Source organism: Dendropsophus ebraccatus, chromosome 1, assembly GCF_027789765.1.
Source record: "Dendropsophus ebraccatus isolate aDenEbr1 chromosome 1, aDenEbr1.pat, whole genome shotgun sequence".
NCBI classification, from domain to species: Eukaryota; Metazoa; Chordata; class Amphibia; order Anura; family Hylidae; genus Dendropsophus; species Dendropsophus ebraccatus.
The window spans coordinates 232,001,940-232,015,455 of record NC_091454.1 but is presented as its reverse complement, the minus strand read 5'-3'; the positions used below and the strand labels follow the sequence as shown (position 1 = coordinate 232,015,455).

General features: G+C 50.5%; 1 protein-coding gene across 1 annotated transcript in view; it reads right to left on the bottom strand.

Moving 5' to 3' along the window:
* LOC138770921 (phospholipid scramblase 3-like) overlaps nucleotides 1-12,822 on the bottom strand; it is a 51,987-nt gene extending 39,165 nt beyond the window's left edge. Inside the window, exon 1 of the mRNA XM_069950242.1 lies at nucleotides 12,629-12,822. The gene's annotated coding sequence lies outside the window, so the exon portion shown is untranslated. The remainder of the gene's footprint in view (nucleotides 1-12,628) is intronic.
* Nucleotides 12,823-13,516: the final 694 nt, after the last annotated feature.

Genomic DNA, 13,516 nt, shown 5'->3' with positions numbered 1-13,516 from the left:
GCCCCCCTACAAAAGTTGCACAAAAGTTGCACAGCTTAACCCTTTGAGGACCAGGCCCAAAATGACCCAGTGGACCGCGCAAATTTTGATCTTAGTGCTTTCGTTTTTCCCTCCTCCCCTTCTAAGAGCTCCAGCACTCTCAGTTTTCTATCTACAAGCCATGTAAGTGCTTGTTTGTTACAGGAATAGTTGTACTGTGTAATGGCGTCTTTCATTTTACCATAACATGTATGATGGAACCCCAAATATATTATGTATGATGGAACCCCAAATATATTATGTATGATGGAACCCCAACTATATTATGTATGATGGAACCCCAAATATATTATGTATGATGGAACCCCAAATATATTATGTATGATGGAACCCCCAAATATATTATGTATGATGGAACCCCAACTATATTATGTATGATGGAACCCCAAATATATTATGTATGATGGAACCCCAACTATATTATGTATGAGGGAACCCCAAATATATTATGTATGATGGAACCCCAAATATATTATGTATGATGGAATCCCAAATATATTATGTATGATGGAACCCCAACTATATTATGTATGATGGAACCCCAAATATATTATGTATGATGGAACCCCAAATATATTATGTATGAAGATATAAATAGGTGAAATCGTAAGAAAGAATGCAATATGGTAACGTTTGGGGGTTTCCTGTGTCTATGTAATGCACTATATGGTAACAGCGACAAGATACCATTATTCTATAGGTCTGAACACAACCATATGCAGGTTACACAGATTCTCTAATGTTATAGATTTTTTTTTATGAAATCCTTTTTTTTGGCAATTAAATATTAATAAAATGGGCCTATTGTGACGCTTATAACGGTTTTATTTTTTCACCTATGGGGCTGTATGGGGTGTCATTTTTTCCGCCATGATCTCTAGTTTTTATTAATACCATATTTGTGAAGATCGGATGTTTTGATCACTTTTTATTGATTTTTTTAAATATATAATGTAACATAAAATCGGTAATCTGCGCACTTTTTCCCCTCTTTTCGTGTACGCCGTTTACCGGTCGCAATGACGCTTGTTATATTTTAATAGATTGGACAATTACGCACGCTACGGTATATTATATGTTTATCTATTTATTTATTTTTATATGTTTTATTTATATAATGGGAAAGGGGGGTGATTTAGACTTTTATTGGGGGAGGGGTTTTGGGGTAGTGTGTTAGTGTTTTGAACTTTTTTTTTTTACACATTTGAAGTCCCTTTGGGGGACTTGTACATACATTAGTTTGATTTATACACTGATGAATGCTATGCCATAGGCATAGCATTGATCAGTGTTATCGGCGATCTGCTCATTGAGCCTGCCTGTGCAGGCTCAGTGTAGCAGATCGCCGATCGGACCGCACGGAGGCAGGTGAGAGACATCCGGCGGCCCGTTTTACCGATCGGGACCCCCGCAGTCACACTGCGGGGGTCCCGATCGGTAAGTGACAGGGGACTCCCCCTGTCACTTACACTTAAACGCTGCGGTCGCGCCGCGATCGCGGCGTTTAAGGGGTTAATGACACGCGGCAGCGCAATCGCTGCAGCGTGTCATTACCGGTGAGGTCCCGGCTGCTCACTGCAGCCGGCCCCCACCTCCTATGAAGCGCGCTCCGCTCAGGAGCGCGCTTCATAGCGGGAATACCACCCATGACGTAAGGTTACGTCATGGGTCGTCTGGGGACAGACTTCCATGTCGGATTATTTTTTTTTTTTTGCAGAAATCAATAGTCCAGGCGATTTTAAGAAACTTTGTAATTGGGTTTATTAGCCAAATCTGCCATTATCTGCATGTAAAAAGCCTTTTCCCAGGTCCCCCCCTCCCTCCTCTTTTCCATCCACTGCAAAAAATCTGGAAATTGTGACTTGTTGCAGGAGTCGTCCCCTGTCTGCTCTATGGAGAGGGGAGGGGGGAGGAGGAAGGAGGGAGTTAGCCGGCAGCAGAAAGCAGATAACAGAGGATTACAGGCACAGAGCTGGGTGACAGCTGTAATCTGAGCTCAGACAGGTCACTGGTGACTGTCCCAGGAGATAATGGGTGAGGGATTTGTAGATCAACTCTTTGTTGTCCTGTTTTGGTCTTTTCTTTAGCTCTCTCCATAGGAGAACAATGAAGACAGGGGGAGAGCTTCAAACTGCTTTTTCATGATAAAAATGCATTTTTCGGCTAATAAACCCAATGACAAAGTTTCTTAAAATCGCCTGGACTATTGATTTCTGCAAAAAAAAAATTCACGACAGTGACACTTTAAGTATCTCAAGGGTTATTTGTGAGTCTATGTACCAGATTTTGTTATCCAGTAGGATCACTCCTTTTTTCTTTCATATCCTCTCTTTCTGTCCCTCTTCTGTTGCGCTCTTTCCACCCAACCACAGCGCATTTTACACGCTGGTTAGGAAGTTAGTCCCTTGGGTAAAGGAGGAGTCTTAGCTGAGCTTTGGTGGAGAAAGGACGCAGCTCAGATTGCTCTCCACCGTGGTTCTACCTGGGCCCTGGCCCCCTGCCAGGTCCCCTCTACAAGTTAGTTCTTAGTCAGTATCCCGCATGGGTAGGACGCAGAACAGTCAGCTCTCACAACCCTCTTTCTTGAAGCACCACAAAAGCTGTATAATGCACTGCTAAGCCCTTCAGGAGAGGACTAGCCAACAGATAACCTCAACCCACGCCGAGGAATAGGAGTAACTACAGTGCAAGACAGTCTCCACAAGAGAGCCAAAGAGCTAGGAACTTATCCGGGTGGAGCAAAGTTACTAAAAGTCTATGAACTCCATCTCGCAACGCGGGTGTACTTAGGAAATCCTAACTATTCCACTCATCCAAGGTAACAGGTTCTGGGGCCTGTGTCACCCGTTAGTACGGTTCTGCCAAAGCTAGTGGGCATCAGGTGGTGTGAAGACTATAGAAAAAAGTCAATACACAGGCACAGGTTTCTTCTTCTACAAGTATTCTTCTCTACACTTCAACCTCCTGGCAGAGCACATTACTACTTGGGATGAGACTCTCACAGCACCCTCCTCTCTACTACACTACCTCAGTACAACTCTACCAACTCTACTACATCCTACTCAGCACTTATCCCACAGATCTGGTGGTGTCCGTGTATTTATTGAAACTGTATCAGTACCTGAAGATTCGTTGTGTTACCTGCTGCACATTTACAAGTAGTAACCAAGTCACCGTGATTACAGTCTGTGATTACTAACCTTCACCTGCACAGCGTATACACCGCAACCTTGGGACACTTCCCCTTTCTGTGGGTGGGGGGGTCCATCACACCTGTGTGCCCACCAGGCCCTGGCATCACGTGACAAAACCCAAAGCTCCGGCTGTATCTCAGTCATCCACCACAGGGCATCACACTACAACACCCAGCAAGTGACCGGCCGTCCCACCGCTACATCATCATCTGGGGGCTCACCACATCTGCAGCAGCCCACACGAGAGAGGGAGAATACAGGGAACCGCCAGAGACTAACCTGTACCTGTGGAAGCCCTTGTGCCCAACAGAGACCGTGACAAGTCAATCAGTAAGGCCGTGGTGCACTACAAGACCCAGCTGTCCTGTAGGTAACAGCACCCTCTCACTCTGCAGCTCTCAGTGTATCCCCTCACTCAGGAGCTCAGCACTACATACAGGAGAGGCATAACCACCTACACCCTATGCTACTACTACTACCATCATCATCCTCTCCTCATCCCCTCACTCAGGAGCTCAGCACTACATACAGGAGAGGCATAACCACCTACACCCTATGCTACCACTACTACTACCATCATCATCCTCTTCTCATCCCCTCACTCAGGAGCTCAGCACTACATACAGGAGAGGCATAACCACCTACACCCCATACTACTACTACTACTACTACTACTACTACTACCATCATCATCCTCTCCTCATCCCCTCACTCAGGAGCTCAGCACTACATACAGGAGAGGCATAACCACCTACACCCTATACTACTACTACTACTACTACTACTACCATCATCCTCTCCTCATCCCCTCACTCAGGAGCTCAGCACTACATACAGGAGAGGCATAACCACCTACACCCTATGCTACTACTACTACCATCATCATCCTCTCCTCATCCCCTCACTCAGGAGCTCAGCACTACATACAGGAGAGGCATAACCACCTACACCCTATACTACTACTACTACTACTACTACTACTACCATCATCATCCTCTCCTCATCCCCTCACTCAGGAGCTCAGCACTACATACAGGAGAGGCATAACCACCTACACCCTATACTACTACTACTACTACTACTACTACCATCATCCTCTCCTCATCCCCTCACTCAGGAGCTCAGCACTACATACAGGAGAGGCATAACCACCTACACCCTATGCTACTACTACTACTACCATCATCATCCTCTTCTCATCCCCTCACTCAGGAGCTCAGCACTACATACAGGAGAGGCATAACCACCTACACCCTATACTACTACTACTACTACTACTACTACCATCATCCTCTCCTCATCCCCTCACTCAGGAGCTCAGCACTACATACAGGAGAGGCATAACCACCTACACCCTATGCTACTACTACTACTACCATCATCATCCTCTTCTCATCCCCTCACTCAGGAGCTCAGCACTACATACAGGAGAGGCATAACCACCTACACCCTATGCTACTACTACCATCATCATCCTCTTCTCATCCCCTCACTCAGGAGCTCAGCACTACATACAGGAGAGGCATAACCACCTACACCCTATGCTACTACTACTACTACTACTACTACTACTACTACTACCATCATCATCCTCTTCTCATCCCCTCACTCAGGAGCTCAGCACTACATACAGGAGAGGCATAACCACCTACACCCTATGCTTCTACTACTACTACCATCATCATCCTCTTCTCATCCCCTCACTCAGGAGCTCAGCACTACATACAGGAGAGGCATAACCACCTACACCCTATACTACTACTACTACTACTACCATCATCATCCTCTCCTCATCCCCTCACTCAGGAGCTCAGCACTACATACAGGAGAGGCATAACCACCTACACCCTATACTACTACTACTACTACTACTACCATCATCCTCTCCTCATCCCCTCACTCAGGAGCTCAGCACTACATACAGGAGAGGCATAACCACCTACACCCTATGCTACCACTACTACTACCATCATCATCCTCTCCTCATCCCCTCACTCAGGAGCTCAGCACTACATACAGGAGAGGCATAACCACCTACACCCCATACTACTACTACCATCATCATCCTCTCCTCATCCCCTCACTCAGGAGCTCAGCACTACATACAGGAGAGGCATAACCACCTACACCCTATACTACTACTACTACTACTACCACCATCATCATCCTCTCCTCATCCCCTCACTCAGGAGCTCAGCACTACATACAGGAGAGGCATAACCACCTACACCCTATACTACTACTACTACTACTACTACTACCACCATCATCCTCTCCTCATCCCCTCACTCTCTTCCCCCCCCCACGGCATGCTGTACGTATACATGGTGGTAGCAGTGTATAGATGTATGAGATCCTGGGGTGCAGGGAAGCTATGGGAGTAATCTAGCATCATCCAGGGGAGGGGGAGGGGGTATTTGGATTTATGTGGTAGATCGGCAGACGCCATATTGTAATCACCTCAGTGACCTGAGAGCGGCCATGCTCACAGACATGAAGCTATCTCCTCCGTCCCTCCGGACACTTCTGTCTCCTCCAGATTCCTCTATCTGCTCCAGACTTCTCTGTCCGTTCCATAACTTTCTGTCCTCCTGCAGACTTCTCTGTCCGTTCCATAACTTTCTGTCCTCCTGCAGACTTCTCTGTCCGTTCCATAACTTTCTGTCCTCCTGCAGACTTCTCTGTCCGTTCCATAACTTTCTGTCCTCCTGCAGACTTCTCTGTCCGTTCCATAACTTTCTGTCCTCCTGCAGACTTCTCTGTCCGTTCCATAACTTTCTGTCCTCCTGCAGACTTCTCTGTCCGTTCCATAACTTTCTGTCCTCCTGCAGACTTCTCTGTCCGTTCCATAACTTTCTGTCCTCCTGCAGACTTCTCTGTCCGTTCCATAACTTTCTGTCCTCCTGCAGACTTCTCTGTCCGTTCCATAACTTTCTGTCCTCCTGCAGACTTCTCTGTCCGTTCCATAACTTTCTGTCCTCCTGCAGACTTCTCTGTCCGTTCCATAACTTTCTGTCCTCCTGCAGACTTCTCTGTCCGTTCCATAACTTTCTGTCCTCCTGCAGACTTCTCTGTCCGTTCCATAACTTTCTGTCCTCCTGCAGACTTCTCTGTCCGTTCCATAACTTTCTGTCCTCCTGCAGACTTCTCTGTCCGTTCCATAACTTTCTATCCTCCTGCAGACTTCTCTGTCCGTTCCATAACTTTCTGTCCTCCTGCAGACTTCTCTGTCCGTTCCATAACTTTCTGTCCTCCTGCAGACTTCTCTGTCCGTTCCATAACTTTCTGTCCTCCTGCAGACTTCTCTGTCCGTTCCATAACTTTCTGTCCTCCTGCAGACTTCTCTGTCCGTTCCATAACTTTCTGTCCTCCTGCAGACTTCTCTGTCCGTTCCATAACTTTCTGTCCTCCTGCAGACTTCTCTGTCCGTTCCATAACTTTCTGTCCTCCTGCAGACTTCTCTGTCCGTTCCATAACTTTCTGTCCTCCTGCAGACTTCTCTGTCCGTTCCATAACTTTCTGTCCTCCTGCAGACTTCTCTGTCCGTTCCATAACTTTCTGTCCTCCTGCAGACTTCTCTGTCCGTTCCATAACTTTCTGTCCTCCTGCAGACTTCTCTGTCCGTTCCATAACTTTCTGTCCTCCTGCAGACTTCTCTGTCCGTTCCATAACTTTCTGTCCTCCTGCAGACTTCTCTGTCCGTTCCATAACTTTCTGTCCTCCTGCAGACTTCTCTGTCCGTTCCATAACTTTCTGTCCTCCTGCAGACTTCTCTGTCCGTTCCATAACTTTCTATCCTCCTGCAGACTTCTCTGTCCGTTCCATAACTTTCTGTCCTCCTGCAGACTTCTCTGTCCGTTCCATAACTTTCTGTCCTCCTGCAGACTTCTCTGTCCGTTCCATAACTTTCTGTCCTCCTGCAGACTTCTCTGTCCGTTCCATAACTTTCTGTCCTCCTGCAGACTTCTCTGTCCGTTCCATAACTTTCTGTCCTCCTGCAGACTTCTCTGTCCGTTCCATAACTTTCTGTCCTCCTGCAGACTTCTCTGTCCGTTCCATAACTTTCTGTCCTCCTGCAGACTTCTCTGTCCGTTCCATAACTTTCTGTCCTCCTGCAGACTTCTCTGTCCGTTCCATAACTTTCTGTCCTCCTGCAGACTTCTCTGTCCGTTCCATAACTTTCTGTCCTCCTGCAGACTTCTCTGTCCGTTCCATAACTTTCTGTCCTCCTGCAGACTTCTCTGTCCGTTCCATAACTTTCTGTCCTCCTGCAGACTTCTCTGTCCGTTCCATAACTTTCTGTCCTCCTGCAGACTTCTCTGTCCGTTCCATAACTTTCTGTCCTCCTGCAGACTTCTCTGCCACTTCCAGACCACTCTATTGTTTCAGAACCCTCTGCCTAATTCTGACTTCTCTGTTACCACCAGACTCTTTTGACCTCTCCAGACCCCTCTGTCCTCTAGACTTCTGTGGTGTACCCCCGGAGGTGTTATATCGGAGGGACGGCCGCTCACTTGCTAGGTGTTGTAGTGTGACGCCACTCCGGTGGTGGATGGCCGAGATACAGCCGGACCTTATTATGTTGTCATGTGATGCCAGTGCAGGTGGGCACACAGGTGTGATGGCACGTCTGCTTTTGGTGTATAAGGCCGGTTGTACCCTTTTCCCCTTGGGATAGTGTAGTCACAGGCGGTCAGAGCGGTGTAGTGACCCTCCCGGATAGTCGGACCCCCCACCCACAGATAGGGGAGAGGCCCCAAGGTTGTGGTGTATATACTGTGCAGGTGGTCAGAGCGGTGTAGTGACCCTCCCGGATAGTCGGACCCCCCACCCACAGAGAGGGGAGATGTCCCAAGGTTGTGGTGTATATACTGTGCAGGTGGTCAGAGCGGTGTAGTGACCTCCCGGATAGTAGGACCCCCCCACCCACAGATAGGGGAGAGGTCCCAAGGTTGCAGTGTATATGCTGTGCAGGTGGTCAGAGCGGTGTAGTGACCCCCCGGATAGTAGGACCCCCCACCCACAGATAGGGGAGAGGCCCCAAGGTTGCGGTGTATATGCTGTGCAGGTGGTCAGAGCGGTGTAATGACCCCCCGGATAGTCGGACCCCCCACCCACAGAGAGGGGAGATGTCCCAAGGTTGCGGTGTATATGCTGTGCAGGTGGTCAGAGCGGTGTAGTGACCTTCCCGGATAGTCGGACCCCCACCCACAGATAGGGGAGAGGCCCCAAGGTTGTGGTGTATATGCTGTGCAGGTGGTCAGAGCGGTGTAATGACCCCCCGGATAGTCGGACCCCCCACCCACAGAGAGGGGAGATGCCCCAAGGTTGCGGTGTATATGCTGTGCAGGTGGTCAGAGCGGTGTAGTGACCTTCCCGGATAGTCGGACCCCCCACCCACAGAGAGGGGAGATGCCCCAAGGTTGCGGTGTATATGCTGTGCAGGTGGTGGTGAGTAATCACAGACAGAGTTGGTTACTACTTGTAAATGTGCAGCAGGTGATACAGAAGATCTCTGATACACCGGGCAAAGTTACAATACAGACTTGGACATAAGAGACCAGATCTGTAGGATAAGTGCAGTGTAGGAGATAGTCGTGTCGGTAGAGTTGTGCTGAGGTAGAGTAGCAGAGAGGAGGATGCCGTGAGAGTCCCAACCCATGTAGTAATGTGCTCTGCCGGGATGTTGGAGGATACAATAGAATACTTGTGGAAGAAGAAGAAGAACACCTGTGCCTGTGTATTGACCCTTACTGTAGTCTTTACACCACCTTATGCCCACTAGCTTTGGCCGAACCGTACTAGTGGGTGACATAGGTGCTGAGGGTTCCCTGCTGACACCCGTGCTGAGAGATGGAGTTCATAGGCTTACTGCAACTTTGCTCTATCCGGACCAGTTCCTGGCTCTGTGGCTCTATAGTGGATACTGTCCTGCTCTGTGACTTCTCCTTGAGGTGATCTGTTGGCTGGTCCTCTCCTAAGAGGTTTAACACTGCATAGTGCTTTGTGTGGGTACGTAAGGGAAAGTTGGTGACAGTGCGCTGTCATGCGTCCTACCCATGCAGGGTAATGGCTAAGACTGACTTATGGGGACCTGGCAGAGGGCCAGGGCCCGGACAAGACCTCTGTGGAGAGCTATCTAGCTTGCGTCCTTCCTCCACATCGCCCCGAACGGAAAGCTCTTGCTCCTCCCCCACCCATGGGACTAACTTCCTCTACAGCATGTAGGGTGCGCTGTGATTGGGTGAACAGAGTGCAATAGAAGAACAGAGAGGAGAGGTGATAGGAAAGAAGAAAGCAGAAATCCTACTGATCCACAGACTCTGGTAACACAAACACAATAACTCTTTGCGATCCTTCAGCTGTGCAGCTTCCATACATCAATATATAATACAGCGACATCTAGTGGTCGACTCTTAATACTCCTTTTACCGTAATAAGACCACAAAAAGTACAGACTTTTGCGAAGGGTGTATGTAATAGTAACACCCCTAGTGGGACACCACACTTCCCTGTCCCTAGACATCTCTCTTTCCTCCAGACACCTCTGCTGTGTAACATCCAGATTTGTTATCCCCATTCTGTCTCCTCCAGACTCCTCTGTCCTTGCTATCCCATCCAGACCTTTCTATCCCCCCAGACCTGTCTATCCTTCCAGACTCCTCTGTCCCTTCTATCCCCTCCAGACCTTTCTATCCCCTCCAGAGCCTTCTATCCCCCAGACTCCTCTGTCCCTTCCCAGACCTGTCTATCCTTCCAGACTCCACTGTCCCTTCTATCTTCTATCAGACTCCTCTGTCCCCCCAAACTGCTCTGTTCCATCGCAGACCCTTCTATCCCCCCAGACTGCTCTGTCCCTTCTATCCCCCCAGACTCCTCTGTCCCTTCTATCCCCCCCCCAGACTCCTCTGTCCCTTCTATCCCCCAGACTCCTCTGTCCCTTCTATCCCCCCAGACTCCTCTGTCCCTTCTATCCCCCCAGACTCCTCTGTCCCTTCTATCCCCCCAGACTCCTCTGTCCCTTCTATCCCCCAGACTCCTCTGTCCCTTCTATCCCCCCCGACTCCCTGTCCCTTCTATCCCCCAGACTCCTCTGTCCCTTCTATCCCCCGGACTCCTCTGTCCCTTCTATCCCCCCAGACTCCTCTGTCCCTTCTATCCCCCCCAGACTCCTCTGTCCCTTCTATCCCCCCCGACTCCTCTGTCCCTTCTATCCCCCAGACTCCTCTGTCCCTTCTATCCCCCGGACTCCTCTGTCCCTTCTATCCCCCCCCCCCAGACTCCTCTGTCCCTTCTATCCCCCCCAGACTCCTCTGTCCCTTCTATCCCCCCCCCAGACTCCTCTGTCCCTTCTATCCCCCCCGACTCCTCTGTCCCTTCTATCCCCCAGACTCCTCTGTCCCTTCTATCCCCCGGACTCCTCTGTCCCTTCTATCCCCCCCCCCAGACTCCTCTGTCCCTTCTATCCCCCCCAGACTCCTCTGTCCCTTCTATCCCCCCCCCAGACTCCTCTGTCCCTTCTATCCCCCCAGACTCCTCTGTCCCTTCTATCCCCCCAGACTCCTCTGTCCCTTCTATCCCCCAGACTCCTCTGTCCCTTCTATCCCCCGAGACTCCTCTGTCCCTTCTATCCCCCCCGACTCCCTGTCCCTTCTATCCCCCAGACTCCTCTGTCCCTTCTATCCCCCCAGACTCCTCTGTCCCTTCTATCCCCCCCAGACTCCTCTGTCCCTTCTATCCCCCCCGACTCCTCTGTCCCTTCTATCCCCCAGACTCCTCTGTCCCTTCTATCCCCCGGACTCCTCTGTCCCTTCTATCCCCCCCCCCAGACTCCTCTGTCCCTTCTATCCCCCCCAGACTCCTCTGTCCCTTCTATCCCCCCAGACTTCTCTGTCCCTTCTATCCCCCCAGACTCCACTGTCCCTTCTATCAGACTCCTCTGTCCCCCCAAACTGCTCTGGTCCATCGCAGACCCTTCTATCCCCCCCCAGACTCCTCTGTCCCTTCTATCCCCCCAGACTCCTCTGTCCCTTCTATCCCCCAGACTCCTCTGTCCCTTCTATCCCCCCAGACTCCTCTGTCCCTTCTATCCCCCCCAGACTCCTCTGTCCCTTCTATCCCCCAGACTCCTCTGTCCCTTCTATCCCCCAGACTCCTCTGTCCCTTCTTTCCCCCCAGACTCCTCTGGCCCTTCTATCCCCCCCAGACTCCTCTGTCCCTTCTATCCCCCCCAGACTCCTCTGTCCCTTCTATCCCCCCCCAGACTCCTCTGTCCCTTCTATCCCCCAGACTGCTCTGTCCCTTCTATCCCCCAGACTCCTCTGTCCCTTCTATCCCCCAGACTCCTCTGTCCCTTCTATCCCCCAGACTCCTCTGGCCCTTCTATCCCCCCCAGACTCCTCTGTCCCTTCTATCCCCCCCAGACTCCTCTGTCCCTTCTATCCCCCCCGACTCCTCTGTCCCTTCTATCCCCCAGACTCCTCTGTCCCTTCTATCCCCCCAGACTCCTCTGGCCCTTCTATCCCCCCCAGACTCCTCTGTCCCTTCTATCCCCCCCAGACTCCTCTGTCCCTTCTATCCCCCCAGACTTCTCTGTCCCTTCTATCCCCCCAGACTCCACTGTCCCTTCTATCAGACTCCTCTGTCCCCCCAAACTGCTCTGGTCCATCGCAGACCCTTCTATCCCCCCCCAGACTCCTCTGTCCCTTCTATCCCCCCAGACTGCTCTGTCCCTTCTATCCCCCAGACTCCTCTGTCCCTTCTATCCCCCCAGACTCCTCTGTCCCTTCTATCCCCCCCAGACTCCTCTGTCCCTTCTATCCCCCCCCAGACTCCTCTGTCCCTTCTATCCCCCAGACTCCTCTGTCCCTTCTATCCCCCCAGACTCCTCTGGCCCTTCTATCCCCCCCAGACTCCTCTGTCCCTTCTATCCCCCCCAGACTCCTCTGTCCCTTCTATCCCCCCCCAGACTCCTCTGTCCCTTCTATCCCCCAGACTCCTCTGTCCCTTCTATCCCCCAGGCTCCTCTGTCCCTTCTATCCCCCCAGACTCCTCTGGCCCTTCTATCCCCCCCAGACTCCTCTGTCCCTTCTATCCCCCCCAGACTCCTCTGTCCCTTCTATCCCCACCAGACTCCTCTGTCCCTTCTATCCCCCCCAGACTCCTCTGTCCCTTCTATCCCCACCAGACTCCTCTGTCCCTTCTATCCCCCCCAGACTCCTCTGTCCCTTCTATCCCCCCCAGACTCCTCTATCCCCCCCAGACTCCTCAGGCATGGTGTGATGAAACCTATGATGCGGTATGGCTAGCTTTGCTGGAGTGAGAAGTGATACAGCGCCCCCTGTGGTGCAGTACCCTGAGGTGTGAGGCCTGTACACTGATAGAAGGGCACTTACATCTGATAGAGGAGAATTATCTGGATGGTCCTCCAAGTCCTTGTTGAGTTGCAGTCTGCGGTGGTCTTCAGACCTCCAGGACCCCGCCAGCTGTATATAACACTTAGTATAACGTCCGGGACGTTCCTCAGGCGTTATCAGAAGACGAGTGATGACATAGAGGAGTGGTCACACAGGGCACAGCACAGGGGTCAAAGTGCAGAGATAACACCGATACATCTAGGTGTCCCAGACATGTGATGAGGATCTCACTACTGCCCCCTGTCACAGCGATCACAGGCGTCTTCTCACGGCCGCTCCCGAGCTCGGAATCAGACAGAGGTTTGGGATCTTAAATATTTGGGAGATAAGTCAAGATAGAAACAGAAGATTGTCGGCAGATAAAGCCCTCCCCCCCATAGATATATATATATATATATATATATATATATATATACACACCAGGCAGGTTACATTGTAGATTTACCAACCACATCTGCTGGAAGCTTGTTCCAGGTATCTACTACTCTTTCAGTAAAGTAATATTTTCTCACGTTATTTCTGATCTTTCCCCCAGTAACTTCTCACCGTCTCCTCTCGTTCTTGAATTCACATTTTTTTTACTAAAACATTTCCCTCCTGACCCTTATATAGTCCTGTAACATTCTTAAAGGGAATCCGTCATCTCCCGGGCCCTAGCTGAGGTGCTGACAATGTGCTGTAGCTGGCAGCCCCTCCCCCCCCCCCCCCAGTGAGCATGGTGCCTTTTTGGTAATTGTCCGTGCAGCGGATTATGTACAATCTTATGTCACAGAGCTGTTGTTGGTGCCACACTTGTCATGCATCCTCCTCCCTCTTCATGAATAATCAATGCTGCCCGGCCTCCTGCTCGCTCAGCTGTCAGATTGC